Raw genomic sequence first — 15722 nt, forward strand, 5'->3', positions numbered from 1 at the left:
CTATAGCTTGAAAGTGACTTAGGATGGTTGCTGCTTCTGATTGCATCTATTAATTGCAAAAGTGGTATAGCATGATCATAATCCTAAATGCTGCTAATCAATTAGTAGTTTTATTGTTAGTGAAGCATTATGATTGTAATAGTTAACACAAGTAATGGTGTTATGAATCCCGTACAATGATAAGAAGGTGAATACCTCACACTGACAACACTGAGATTTTAGGGCATATTATCAAAATAAATTAGTTTGCCTTGTATTATCTTAACAGGTTTTAACACTGTTTAAACTATTTTGGTGCTTCAAGCATTTTTAAATGGCTTTCTAGGTATAGTGGCTTTGTAATGTTATTAATGGTCCACATACTTTCCCAGGAATGTGTGGATTCTTATTTCAGTAATCATATTTTTATTGCTGTGTGCACATGTGAACCGAATTTATTACCTTTTTTTCTTGTATTCGTTGCAGCTCTCTTATCGCTAGCAAAGGGCCATTTCAAATTACCTAGCAAGAGTTCCTTTCAGGCTGATAAGGACTACAAAGAATAAAAACTTCAGTTGCACTTCCACTGACAATTGCTGATACTTAATGCTGCCTTTAAAATAAGTGTTCCAGAAAGTTGTTTCATTATAGGTTTCAGAAAATATTTTTGTTCCCCAGGAAAATAATTTCTAGCCCTCAACTTCACTTGTTGGGTTAGCAGTTCATTCTGCACTAAAATAAATTTAGTTTTAATTTTAATTTCATATATTTAGATTGCAAACTACTGTGCATTTGTAAGCTTCTTTAAAAAGCAGAAATCCTTGATAACTAAATATTTAACTGTAATCTGGGGTCATATGATTAGGTACCCAGCGCTCAATTCAACTAGTAACACACTATTAAAATAACAAATCTGAGCCTTTTCTATGGAAAATCTGAAGTTATTTCTGGTTATATTATCTTATATCAAATCTATAGCATATGAGACATTCTAGAGGACACTGTTTAGAGAAGGGTACTGAAATTGGGACTCTTAAGACTTCTTGTTCCTGGGTCACAGTTCAAATCTAGGTCAGGTCAGTAGCAGCTGGAAGTCATTACCATCTGATGGCCATTTGGTGGTCTGTGTGAATGGAGTAGTCAATTCTTCAGTTCCTAGCAGAAACTTATCCAAATCTCAGAACCAGATTCGAGGTGGACACCCATTGGAACCTTGGTTAGCAATCTCAAAGAGATCAAGGACTGAGGCCCCAATCATGCAGACACTTAAACCTTTAAGTAGTTCCATTAAATAGAACTATTCATGTGTGAAGTTACTTTCATACAAAGCAGTGGACTGAAGGACCACTGAAGTCAACAGAATGACTTCCATTGAATTCAATTAACTTTGGATAACTAAAAGTCTGCCAGGCTAGAGCCTGAATGAATTATACTCTGACCCTCAAAATTGTCCTAGAATAGGGTGATGCATGGTAGTGGAAGACTGTGTGAAAGCTTGCAATTCCCCTACCTGTGCGTACTCCCTTCTAGCTATATAGAAGACTTCAGTCTTCAGGACTATCCGTTTGACATCTTTCACAAAGAATAAACTCAACAACAAAAAATGAGACCTTGTCAGAAAAAAAGTCACCAGAAAGCAGAGCTGTTTGGGAAACAGGATTTCCATTTCACAGAAAATTCTGACATTTCAAAATTTCCTTTTGTCCTGAATTGGAACCAAAAGTCAAAATTCCCCACCAAACGAATATTCCAAAATATTTCATTTTGGGAACACTGAAACCAAATTATCAAAACAAAACATTTAGATCAGCTCAAAACATTTTGTTTCAGCCTTATCATTTTGAATTTTAATATAATTAATATCAATATTTCAACAATGAATTAAATGATTTGATAATTTCCCATCACATTTTTTGATAAAATCAATATGGTCCCAGAAAACATTTCAATGTCATCGAATCAGCATTTTCTGACAAAATACTGTTCTGGAAAATGTTTGACCAGCTTTGCCAGAAAGGTGGAGACTATATCTTTATAGTAGTTGCTTGGCTATCAAACTAAAAGATCAAAGATCATAGATACTAGTTTTATTTTTTTATAGTATCAGAAAACATTTTAAATTACAAAAGCAGAACAATAAAAACAGTTACAAATGTTTTATTGATCAATTGACTGTACTTATGGTCCTCTTAAAGCAGGGGTTTTCAAACTGGGGGTTGAGACCCCCTCAGGGGGTCACGAGGTTATTACATGAGGGGTCATGAGTGGTCAGCCTCCACCCCAAACCCCGCTTTTCCTCCAGCATTTATAATGGTGTTAAATATATAAAAATGTCGCACTCAGAGGCTTGCTATGTGAAAGGGGTCACCAGTACAAAAGTTTGAGAACCACTGTCTTAAAGGAACATTGTCAGCTTTAAAATCATATATTGGTACAGCAATTTTAAAAATCATTTCCTTAACTTTATAACAAATAACATGTTATATTATCAAATCTGAAAGAATTTTTCAAACATGTAATTTTATTTTTAACACTTTTTTTTTTTGGTCTCCTTTGTGCAGTTCACTTGCACTGGACTCGGACAATGGAAATACACAAATCTATTTTGCATTTGTCTCTACTCAGTTTCTTTTTCCAGGTCTCATGTGCTTGCATAATGCTGCAATATCTTAGTTGCAAATTCCTTCAGAGGAATATGTACTTACTATATTTAAAAAACACTCAAATGGAATTTAAAACAAAATAATGGAAGCTTTTCTGCTGGGCTTAGGTTTTCAAATACTAATTTTCACAAAACCCAGATTTAGGGTTAAATTTGAGCTGATGGTGTATCTTTAAAGGCCAGTTCTCTAAACAAGATGCTCAGTGCCAGAGTGTCACATAAATATGATTAACAGATAATGTTCATAACCTTAGAGAATAGGAAGCAATAACTCTGATTTTGATTAAATACAGCAGGAAAGCATCTGCAAGGCATCTGATAACATCAAAAGCTATTAATTCCACTGCCACAAATTTTACTCCTATTATACTGTATGACGAGATTTAAAAAAATGCAGCAACCAAATCAGAACCAATGCAAACCAAGAATAATATGTTCTTACCTTAAGAGGGCTAGAAAGTCCTTTGCTGACTCTTTCTCAGACTTTTTAGAGAACACATTGGGTTGTGGTTGGGAAGGGTAATAGAGCCAGCGTGAGGTTAAAAATGAATTCTTACTTTTGCAGGGATAGGTCCCCAAAGTAAATTGTTTGTGAGTAGCATGTATCATGCAATTGGATATATATAGGCCTGAATCTTGTCCTGCGATGAACAGATGCACTGGGGAGCAAGTGGTGGACAAGAATGCATAAAGATGTCTCTTCCAATTTAGTGTGTCTACGCAGCAATGGGACAGAATTTATAGCACTCCAGAGTGTACCACAGACTAAGGCTGGATTAAGGCAATCTGAGGCTCTAGTACACCATGACACAGGGCCCCTTGTGATTCCCATCCCTGCACTATGGCTCTGCCCACCATTTGGGGCACCAAGAGCAGGGCTATCGTGCATCACACGTTGTTTGACACTCCGGCATTTGTCAGCCCTGTAATGCCTGCCTTAGTCAAAATTTCACGCATCCAGCTAAACTGTAGCAGGGGCTGCAGTTCCTCCTGATGGACTCTATTGTACATGGTTATGGAGTGTGGCAGCAGCAGAACAAGAGCAAGCAGGGAGAGATGGGGGCTGGATGGGGAGCAGAGAAGGCATGAGTGAAGAATGGAAAAAGCTGATTGGGGGAAGGGAAAAACAGGAGAAGCTGTGCCAGGACCCAAAACCTCAAGGATCCTTGGCCTCCCATTGCATGAAGCTTGTCTTGCTGCTCAGAGTGTAGAAAAACAGAGGACTTCATTTAGTACGGATGTCAAACAAGATAACAACTTCACTAGTTCTATAGCCACACATTTTTAGGGTGAAGTTTATGGTTATGTGCCAATTAAATTCAAATATGCAAATTACCTCATTAAATGTCATCCATGGAGCTGCACAAAACTTGGCAGCTATGTGAGAGCACCTTGCCATCCCAGGGAAGTGGGGGCTGTAGTATGGGGCTCCCTTTTCCTCAGCCCCAGGAGCATTAGCTCAGGGGCGGCTCTGCAGTACATACACCAGCATCTGGGATTTATGGGATTTGATAGGTGGACCAGGTCTCATGCACTCTTCTCCTCTGGTGGAGGACAAAGGTTAACAGAGTATGCTAGTGAGTGTTGGAATTCACACCTCTCAGAGTTATTGTTTCAGGCTCTCTGCTGACTCAGACAGACATCTCTGCATCTGTTACTCTTGGGTCACATTTTCAAGCTTTTGTTTGCAATCACAAGGGTTAGAAAAATCTTAGCATTTAAACAGAAAAAAACAGTTACTCACCTTTGTAACTGTTGTTCTTCGAGATGTATTGCTCATATCCATTCCAATTAGGTGTGCGCGCGCCGCGTGCACGATCGTCGGAGAATTTTCTACCCTAGCAACACCCAGTGGCTCGGCTGTGGAGACCCCTGGAGTGGCGCCTTCATGGCGCTGGATATATACCCCAGCCGACCCAGCGCCCCCTCAGTTCCTTCTTGCCAGCTACTCCAACAGTGGGGAAGGGGGGCAGGTTTGGAATGGATATGAGCAACACATCTCGAAGAACAACAGTTACAAAGGTGAGTAACTGTTTTTTCTTCTTCGAGTGCTTGCTCATATCGATTCCAATTAGGTGACTACCAAGCCTTACCTAGGCGGTGGGGTCGGAGTGAGACATTGCTGAGTACAGAACCACTGATCCAAATGCAGCATCGTCTCTGGACTGCTGTACAAGCACATAGTGAGCGGCGAAGGTGTGGACCGATGACCAAACCGCCGCTCTACAAATGTCCTGGATCGGGACGTGATCCAGGAAGGCAGTTGAGGAGGCTTGGGCCCTCGTGGAGTGGGCGGTGAGGCGCAGCGTCGGGGCACCGGCCAGGTCGTAGCAAGCATGAATGCAGGATGTGATCCAAGAGGAGAGACATTGCAAGGAGACCGGTAAGCCTTTCATCTGGTCGGCCACTGCAACAAAGAGTTGCGTCGTCTTCCTAAAGGGCTTCATATGCTCAATATAGAAAGCAAGGGCCCTGCGTACGTCCAAGGAGTGCATACGCTGGTCTTGACGGGTGGCGTGCAGCTTAGAATGGAAGACTGGGAGAAATATATCCTGGGTCACATGAAAAGCTGATACCACCTTGGGAAGAAAGGCAGGGTGGGGGCGAAGCTGCACCTTGTCTTTATGGAAGACTATGTATGGAGGCTCAGACGTAAGCACCCTGATTTCAGAAACACGCCTTGCTGAAGTGATAGCTACAAGGAAGGCTGTCTTCCAAGATAGGTAAAGGAGTGAGCAGGTAGCTAATGGCTCTAACGGGGGCCATGTGGGCTTGGAGAGAACCAGGTTAAGATCCCACGCCGGAACCGGTTGACGTTGCTGTGGGTATAGTTGGTCTAAGCCCTTGAGGAATCTGACGACCATCGGGTTAGAGAAGACCGAGGAAGAGTGTTCTCCTGGGTGGAACGCCGATATAGCAGCCAGATGTACCTTGACCGAAGATATCGCCAAGCCCTGCTGTTTTAGGGATAGGAGATATTCAAGTATAAGTGGAATTGATGCCTGCAAGGGGGGCGTGGCCCGCTGCTCGCACCAACAGGAGAAACGCTTCTACTTGGCCAAGTAAGTGGTCCGTGTAGAGGGTTTCCTACTTCCCAGCAGAATCTGTTGCACGGGATGTGAGCATCGTAGTTCTGTCCGATTCAGCCATGGAGCATCCATACTGTAAGGTGGAGTGATTGCAGGTCGAGGTGATAGAGTCGGCCGTGGTCCTGAGAGATCAAGTCCTGGCGCAATGGAAGCGTAATCGGACTCTGTACCGATAGCTCCAGAAGCGTGGTGTACCAGTGCTGTCTTGGCCAAGCTGGAGCGACTAGAATCATATGTGCCTTGTCTCTGCATAGCTTGAGCAGTACCCTGTGGACCAGTGGCAATGGAGGGAAAGCGCAGAACAGCTGGTCTTTCCACGATAGCAGGAAAGCATCCGACAGGGAGCCCGGAGATCGTCCTTGGAGGGAGCAGAACGCGTGGCACTTCCTGTTGGCGCGTGAGGCGAACAGGTTGACCTGGGGAAATCCCCACCTCTGGAAGATGGAATGGATGATATCCGGGCGAATCGACCACTCGTGCGTCTGGAAGGATCTGCTGAGATGGTCCGCTAGAGTGTTCTGGACTCCAGGGAGGAACAATGCCATTAGATGTATCGAGTGGGCAATGCAGAACTCCCACAGGTGAATGGCTTCTTGGCATAGGAGAGACGACTGGGCTCCTCCTCGTTTGTTGATGTAGAACATGGCCGTGGTGTTGTCTGTGAGGACTGACGTACAACGGCCATGTAGGAGACCGAGAAATGCCTGACAGGCTAGGCGCACCACCATCAGCTCTCGAACACTGATGTGCAGAGCTAGTTGGGATGCGGTCCACAGGCCCAGTGTATGGTGCTCCCCGAGGTGAGCACCCCAACCTAGAGATGAAACATCCATGACCAGGTACAGGGAGGGATGTGGGGCGTGAAACGGCACTCCTGCGCAAACCGCCTTGTGGTCCACCAGGTGAGAGAGGTCAAGACCGAGTTCGGAACCATGACCACCATGTTCAGGTTGTCCCGATAAGGACGGTACACCGCCGATACCCAGGCCTGAAGTGGGCGAAGCCGAAGTCTGGCATGCCTGGTTATGTAAGTGCAAGAGACCATGTGTCCCAACAGGCCGAGGCACGTCCTTATCGTGGTGATCGGGAAGACCTGGAGTCCGTTGATGATGTTTGCGATGGTGTGAAACCGAGTGTCTGGCAGAAGAGCTCGGGCGAATCTGGAGTCTAAGACTGCCCCGATAAACTCTATTCTCTGGGTTGGCTCCAGAGTGGACTTTTCTTTGTTGAGTAAGATGCCTAACTCGTGAAATGTTTGTAGTGTTATCTGGACGTGAACTTGAACTTGCTCCCTGGTGTGGCTGCGCACCAGCTACTTGTCTAGATACGGGAACACCTGTATCCTTTGTCGACGACGGTATGCTGCCACGACAGCCAGACATTTGGTGAACACTCTCGGAGCAATGGACAAGCCGAAGGGAAGGACGGCAAATTGGTAGTGCACATTGTTTACTACAAATCGAAGGAAGCGCTTGTGTGGGGGGTGGATTGCTATATGAAAATATGCGTCCTTCATGTCGAAGGCGACGTACCAATCTCCAGGATCCAGGGAAGGGATGATGGTCCCCAAGGAGACCAAATGGAACTTCAACTTTACTATGAATTTGTTGAGTCCGCGTAAATCTAAAATGGGTCGCAGACCCCCTTTTGCTTTGGGGATCAGGAAGTAGCAGGAGTAAAACCCCCTGCCCCTTAACTCTATGGCCCCCATAGAAAGGAGCCCAAAAACCTCCTGTGTAAGGAGATGCTCGTGAGAAGGGTCCCTGAAGAGGGACAGTGAGGGAGGGTAGGAGGGGGGGAACGAAGAAAACTGGAGAGCGTATCCCCTCTCCACTGTGCGAAGGACCCAACAGTCCAAGGTTATAAGGGACCAAGCACGGTGGAAACGGGAGAGGCGATCCCGAAATAAAGGGAATGGATCCTGGGTAGTGGCTAGCACTCCGTCCTCGAGCGCACCTTCAAAAATTTTGCCTAGGCCCTGAAGGTGGTCTAGGAAGGCCTTGGTTCTGACCGGGTTGGGGGCCGGTCGACCTCCGTCTACCACCTCGCCCCCGCCTTCTGGGGAAGTCCTGTCTTGGACGAGGAGGAGGAGAGTAGAACCTCTGTGGCTGGGGCCTAAAGGGCTTGCGCTGGGGTCCTGGGACATGCATCCCCAGGGAGCGCATGATGGTTCTGGAGTCCTTGAGGCTCTGCAACCGAAAGTCCGTCTTGCCCGAGAACAACCCCTGCCCCTCGAATGGCAGATCTTGCAGGGTCTGCTGCAGTTCTGGCGGTAACCCCGATACCTGAAGCCAGGAGACGCGTCTCATGGCTATCCCAGACACTAGTGTCCTGGCGGCAAAGTCCACTATGTCCAGGGAGGCCTGTAAGGAGGTCCTAGCCACCTTTTTACCTTCCTCCACTAGGGCCCCAAACTCCTCTCTCGAGTCCTGGGGGACCAACTCTTTAAATTTACCCATGGAATTCCAGGAGTTGTAATTGTACCAACTCAAGAGCGCCTGTTGGTTTGCGACTCTGAGCTGCAGTAAACATTAAGTCCAAACAAATCGAAGCGTTTGGCGTCCTTCGATTTGGATGCTGCCGCCTGCTGACCATGGCTTTCTCTTGCATTCACTGAGGAAACTAACAGTGAACACGGCACTTCCTCTCTACACCTCTGGCAGTGGGAGGGATGGAGGCCGGGGTTTGCCATATGGCATTAGTGTTAGCCTGGATCGTGCGAATAATGGGCAACGCCACCCGGGATGAGGCATCAGCTGAGAGGATGCTCACCACCGGGTCCTCCACCTCCACTATCTCCTCTGCCTGTAGGTCCATGTTCCGTGCCACCCTATGTAACAGGTCTTGGTGAGCACGGAGGTCTATTGGAGGTGGGCCTGAGGTTGTTGTGCCCACCACCGCCTCATCTGGGGAAGATGAGGAGGACGCCTCAGGGGGTAAAGGATCCAGCGGTGGGTCCGGCTCCAAGGGTCCCTGATGTGCAGGATCCCCTGCAGCAGGGTCTGGGACCTGCATGGGTGTTAGCACAGGAGTCTCCATGCCCCCTGGGGGAGGACGGAAGATGGTGGCCTCAGGTACCCTGGGCTCAGAGTGTGCCGAGCAAGAGGCCGCTGGTGGAGCCCCTTGAGCTTGGTGATATGCCCATGGGGTCCAGAAAGACCAATGTGCAGGGTCCTGTCTAGGGTCCTCTGCCCCCTCCTGCCAATGGTCCAAGTCGTCCGGAGCCTGACCTGAGCAGGGTCTGCTGATCAGGAGGCCCCTTCTGACGAACGAGATGCCGATCTTAAGGGCCAGGGCGGTGCCAAGTGTGATTGCAGAGGCTCGTCCTGGAACGGTGCCGAGCGGTGCTGGTCCACAGGCGAGTGGTCTCTGCACGGTGCCGGGGAGCGAAACCGGCCATGCCTGTACCGGGATCCCGATCTGGATCACGAAGACGAAGACCGTCTGTAGACTCGGTGCCGGGAGCGGCCTCACAAACGGGAGCATCGCTCATACTGGTGCCGGGAACTGCGTCTGGACTCTGACCGGTACCGATGCTCGGGTCGGTGCCGAAAAGTGGACCGGTGCCGGGAGGAAGATCTGGGCCGCGAGTACGACCGGCGCCGAGATGAAGACCAGTGCTGGGACTGCGAGCGGCGTCGGGACCTTCTCCAAGACTGGGAGCGGTGCCGTGAGTCCACGCTCGGAGATGGAGGGCGTATCAGGGCAGGCTTGCCCCTGGATTGCACCGTGCGGAGGGGATGCAGTGCCGCAGTCTGAGATGGCGCCAGCTCTGTGAGGGCGATGAGGTCCTTCGCCGTCGCAAATGTCTCCGGCGTAGAGGGGAGACAGGGCTCAAGCACAGGACGAGGCGTTGAGCCAGTCCACACCGGACTCAACAGCCCTGGTGCCGGAGTCAACAGTGTCGACGATGCCTGCACCCTCTGGTGTTCCAAAGCCAGACGCAGCTCTAGCACCGGTCCGGGGGGAGCTGGTGCCTGTTGTATGGTAGCGTCCTGAGTCTTACGGGGTCTTTTATGTCCTGGAGACAGGGAAAGGCGCTGAGGGGCTTGCGGCGGACGCGGTGCCGATGGAGGACGGTGCCGTGGGGCCTTATCTGCGTCTCCTCGTGGTGCAGTACCGGAAAGCGCCGCAGGGATGCTGCGCACCGAGGCTCTCGGTGCCGGAACTTGGCGCACCAAAGGACGATCTGGGCTAAGTGCCACCTCCATAAGGAGCTGCTTAAGTCTAAAGTCCTGCTCCTTTTTGGTCCTGAGCCTGAAAGCCTTGCAGATTTTATACTTGTCCGTCTGGTGAGACTCCCCTAGACACTTCAGACAAGAGTCGTGAGGGTCTCCCGTTGGCATAGGCTTAGCACAGATCGCGCACGGCTTAAAGCCAGGAGCCTTGGGCATGAGCCCGGCTGCGCGCTGGGGGAAAAAAGGGGGGGATAAACCCCCGCTAACTATTTATAACTATTCTACAAAACTACTAATCTATAAGTATATAACCAACAACTATCTACAAGAATTAATGAGTAAAGCTAGGGAGAGTGGAGAACAGCTATGCCGCGCTCCACAGTTCCAACGACCGTCACGGGTGGTAAGAAGGAACTGAGGGGGCACTGGGTCGGCTGGGGTATATATCCAGCACCATGAAGGCGCCACTCCAGGGGGCTCCACAGTCGACCCACCGGGTGTTGCTAGAGTAGAAAATTCTCCGATCATCGTGCACGCAGCGCACGCACACCTAATTGGAATCGATATGAGCAAGCACTCGAAGAACAAAGTAAGGTATTGTAGTGACATGACTCCAGGAGCCAGAAAACTAGAGATGCCTATAGTGCCTACGCCTTAATTTGGTCCAACTAGGAGGAGGTATCAGCTAGTGCACTTTCTAATACACCATGGCCCCGATTGCGTATGTCTAGGCCCCAAGGTGGCTAACATATATGCTGCAGTTGGTTCCACATTCTAATCAGACTGGAAGCTGCTTTAAAAAGGAGCAGCAGTAAGATGCACCCAGAGGTGCCTTTCTACCTGCCCTGAGCCATTCCAATCTCACCAATAGCACTGACACCACCATAGAGGGGCCAGCACTAGTCCACAGCCCCCACCTTGTGTGCAACTCCCATCAGTCCTTACTGGGGTCCTTACCATGGGCTCACTCATATTGTTATTAAAGTTTGTGTCATTTGTGATGGATAGTGGTTGATTTTTCTGGGCAGTGATTGGCCATATTTGTTCTCCCATCATAAAATAAATGGTAACCTTTTTTCACAACATGTATAATGTATTAATGTCATAACTATAAAGGGAAAGGTAACAGCCCTCCTGTGTACATATTATAAAATCCCTCCTGACCAGAGACTCCAAAATCCTTTTACCTGTAAAGGGTTAAGAAGCTCAGGTAACCTGGCTGACATCTGACCCAAAGGGCCAATAAGGGGACAAGATACTTTCAAATCTTGGTGGGGGGAAGGCTTTTGTTTGTGCTCTTTGTTTTGGGGGTTGTTCACTCTTGGGACTGAGAGGGACCAGACATCAATCCAGGCTCTCCAAATCTTCCTGAACAAGTCTCTCATATTTCAAACTTGTAAGTAAACAGCCAGGCAAGGCGTGTTAGTTTTTATCTTTGTTTTCTCAACTTGTAAATGTACCTTTTTGCTAGAGTGTTTATCTCTGTTTGCTGTAACTTTGAACCTAAGGCTAGAGGGGATTCTCTGGTCTCTTTAAGTTTGTTTACCCTGTAAAGTTATTTTCCCTCCTGATTTTACAGAGATGATTTTTACCTTTTTCTTTAATTAAAAGCCTTCTTTTTAAGAACCTGATTGATTTTTCCTTGTTTTTAGATCCAAGGGGGTTGGATCTTGATCCACCAGGAGTTGGTGGGAGAAAGGAGGTGGATGGTTAATTTCTCCTTGTTTTAAGATCCAAGGGGTTTGGATCTGTATTCACCAGGGAATTGGTGAAGAGTCTCTCAAGGCTACCCAGGGAAGGGAATTAGCATTTTGGGAGTGGTGGCAGCGGACCAGATCTAAGCTGGTAGTTAAGCTTAGACGTTTTCATGCAGGCCCCCACATTTGTACCCTAAAGTTCAAAGTGGGGAAGCAGCCTTGACAGTTAAGGTTTGAATATTTTTAAGACTAAGTGAAACCAAAAGTACAGTATCAAATTACTGTATTATGGAATGCTTTTAGGATAATTATGGGAACAATCTGAATGGGTTTATAAGTGTTCTGAAATGGGACTGCTGTTTCTTATAAGAAAATAGATGCACAACATTAAAATATGCACACTTGAAACAAAACACAAAATGTGTACTTGAGGCAGTCAGTTAATTTTGTTACCCTTTCTGGCAGATTATTACCAAGTTGATGTCACTTGCCTTTATAATATTTGAGCTGTATCTTTAAAGACCAATTCTCTAAACAAGATGCTCAAGGTCTGAAAAACACTGTGTTTTTCCAGCTCTTATAATATGTTACTAATGATATGTATTACATTATGTCTTATTTTCTTAAAATCATTAACTGTTGTAATCCATTTTAAAATTGCCATGGATGCAGAAGCACTTTTTCTTGTTATGTAGGTCTTGGATACTTTGAGAGAATTCAACTAAGTAACTAGTGAGTGTCTTCCACCCACCCCCATTCATAACTCCATCTCCATATAATTAAATAGATGCTTATGTGACTATAGTAGAAGAATAAATCCCTCCAGCTCTGAGATGGATTAACTGATCCAGAGCACTCTGATAGTCAGCCAGGAGTCTGTTCCCCCTCTATCAGGAGCACTGGCTGCTTTGTTTTGATTAAATACTTGTTTTCATTCCAGCAGAAGCTCTTTTCCATTCGGTCAAGGACAAACCCTGAGCCAACCATTTTTTAATTGTTTATGCTTTATAAAATACTTGCCTTTAAGTTTTCCTCTTGGTGAGGAAGGCCATGGAGCTGATATAATCACTTGGCCATCTTCCACACAGTTCATCTTTTTGAGCATAGGGATTGGTTTCAGCCTCCAACACCATGCGAAGGAGAAGAAGATTCTTTAATTAATCAGGACAGCTGCCTTCTCTGCTTTCCCTTCCCCCAAAGCCTGACATTTTAAAGAAGAGGGCCTTATTATTCACAGGGCTGTAATCTACAAAATAGAAAACATTCAAATTATGGATTTATTTTTTGATAGCAGTGGATATCCTGTTGATTTTACGAAAAGCCACTTACATGTAGCTCAGAAGCTTACTTGCCTTACACAGCTTACTTTATGTTACATTCCATCTGATTGTATGCTGCCTTGATTCATTCTGTCATGAATATATGTGTGGCATTGTATGACAATTAAGGGAGATAATCCCCAGACTAACTATCAATATCAGTATCAAGTACCGAATCAGAAGTTTTGGAAGATCAGTGGGGAGAAAAAAGTTTGGGATTCTCACTAGCTCTCAGGAATTGCTCTCCGCTTGATACATTAAAGTTATTACATTTTTATAGAGGTGTGAATTTACAAACAATTTAATAACCAGAGGAAGACACTATTCCCTATTAACAGTTTGTATTCTAAAGATTAACAAGATGTATGGCAACAGTTCAAGTGATGGAGGGTGCAGAGGGGTTGTTGATGATGGAAAAAGGGTCAGAGGATTTCCTGAAATTAGTTTTAAAGACGAATTTGAAGGAAAGAGGGTGTTTTATAGACAGAAAGCATAAGACTGTTCCAAACAAAGTATAGGAGTCCACATGAATGAAGGTGTACAACTGAGAAGGTAAGAAGGTTACAAAGGAACCATACACATGCATGTATAACAATAAATATTACACATATTTATAGAAACACTCACATAATGCAAAAATTCCGTTGCTAGTGCCTATTGTAACCTCTTAATATTCACCTTAATTAGTTAATGTTTTTAAAGTGTTGTGAAAATAGAAAGCTCTATATAAATGCTAAACATTGTTATAACTACCTTGTTTGAATAAAAGCCGTGCATATTGTAAGAAAGAACATTCTTTTTTGTTTGCTAGACAAATGATATTTCTAGAATCTGTAGCCCCTGTTGTATTTTCCATTGTCACAATGACATCTACTGGTAGGGACAGGTTTAAACACCTGGAGAATTCTTTGTCCACACAGTAACACCTTTACAATTTTCCATCAATATGTTTTTTGCAGACTTGCTTAATAACAATATCACTACAGTGATAAAATGTATAGTAAGCAAGAGGATATCATTGTTCAAAGATACTATAGAAGCTATAAAATACAGCAAACCCTTCAAAAGCTACTTGATAAATGAGTGTAAAAAATGAATCCATATTCCATGTGTCAAGTCAAAATACCAAACATCCTGTAAGGCCTTTTAATATTATTAGCTGATAAAGAAATAAACTTCTACTATGTCTAAAAATAAAACAGAAAACTGACTTTACAAAATAATTATCTATTATTGTGGCACTGTGAATTTGTGTAGGTCCAAAACTAGGGCTTTGTCAAAATAAATGAGATTTTAGTAATTGGTTGTACAAAGCCTAATGTGAACTAAAATAAATGGAGGCTTTTGGGGGTATTTTTATTTGTGTCACATTTCAATGTTTTCCTTTTATTTGCAATTAAAATATTATACATTTGTATGGAAAAAATGTTGCAGGTATAAAAATAATGTTTTTGGAAGGCAAATGCATATGTATCTTCATGTTTGTTCTTAACAGGAGCTTAGAATGTATTTGTTTGCTCGGGTATTTACTCAAGATCTTACTGTTTTGTGGGTACAACTATTTTACAAGAGCAGGGGAAAATTGCAGGTTGGTACTGTCATAGTTAACTGGGCTAACAGCACCTCTAATCCTCCTGGTCTCTCCAAGCCACTGCCCTCTCAGATCTCTAGCCATCACCTGTCACTCAAGGTGGAATCACATGATTCTCCCACTCTTGAGACTGAGCCTTGGATGTAGTCTACTGTGTATAAATGTGATGTACCCCAGTAGGTCTGACTTAGGCTCAGACCCTGCAGTTCTGTTCCCTCCAGGAGCAATGGCTGTGGTAATAGTGACCAGACGGCTTCCTTAAAACAAGCATTATTTATTTAGAACAAAAGCATTTCAGAGAAAGCACATCTTAAAAACAACAAAACAGTATACGTATCTCACTTTTCTCTAAGGCTTAGCATTCCCTGCATCTGGAAAGACCCAACGTCTTTAGATGTCCTCTGCAGAGTCTCTCTCTCTCTCTGTCAGCCTGTCTTCCTAGACAGCTTCTGACAAATAGCAACCCCTCTCCTTTTTTCAGAGGGTTTTGATATTAAACAAATATTAATATCCTTTACCTCTCCAAGTTGCCAGCCAGGAGAATCAAGCCTGCGTCTTCCTTGGAGGCAGGAGTAAGGTCCTTGAAGCTGATAGCTTTACCCATTGTATTTCTACTATGCGCTTGAGCAGTAGCTGGGAAGCTATTGAATTGTTTCCTGGTTTGTTCTTCTCACAGCCCCCAGTATAAGTTAGATCAATACAGTCATACAGAAAATTATTATGACCCAATATGCAATAACTACTGGTCACTTCTGGCACTGAGGCTGGCCAGCGCCCTGGTGCCAGCCAGGGGCCCATGGCAGTTTGGCCCGTGCTCCTCTGGCTGATGGGGTAGGGTGTGCTCAGGGCTCCTTGTGAACAGGGGGGCAAACCCCCACGCCCCAACCCCGCTCTCCGGCAGGAGCGCTGAGTGGGAGAGTGGGCCAAACCCCCGGACCCTGACCCGCTCTCCGGCAGGAGCACCAGGTGCGCGGGTGGAGCAGGGTAAGCCTCTGCACCCCAACTCCATTTCCCCAGCAGGAAACATATGTGACTTGGGGGAGGAGATGGGGGGAATGCAAGCAGATGGGGGGGAGGGGTCCCCCTTGCTCTGGTCTAAAGCCCCACAAAACCATAACTGCCTCTGGGTTGGGTCTTGTTCAAGGAGTCGACCCCACCATTTCTCCAGTCATCCCTAACCTGCATCTGGGAACAGGAGTGCCCTCAA

Source organism: Trachemys scripta, chromosome 2, assembly GCF_013100865.1.
Source record: "Trachemys scripta elegans isolate TJP31775 chromosome 2, CAS_Tse_1.0, whole genome shotgun sequence".
Lineage (NCBI taxonomy): Eukaryota > Metazoa > Chordata > Testudines > Emydidae > Trachemys > Trachemys scripta.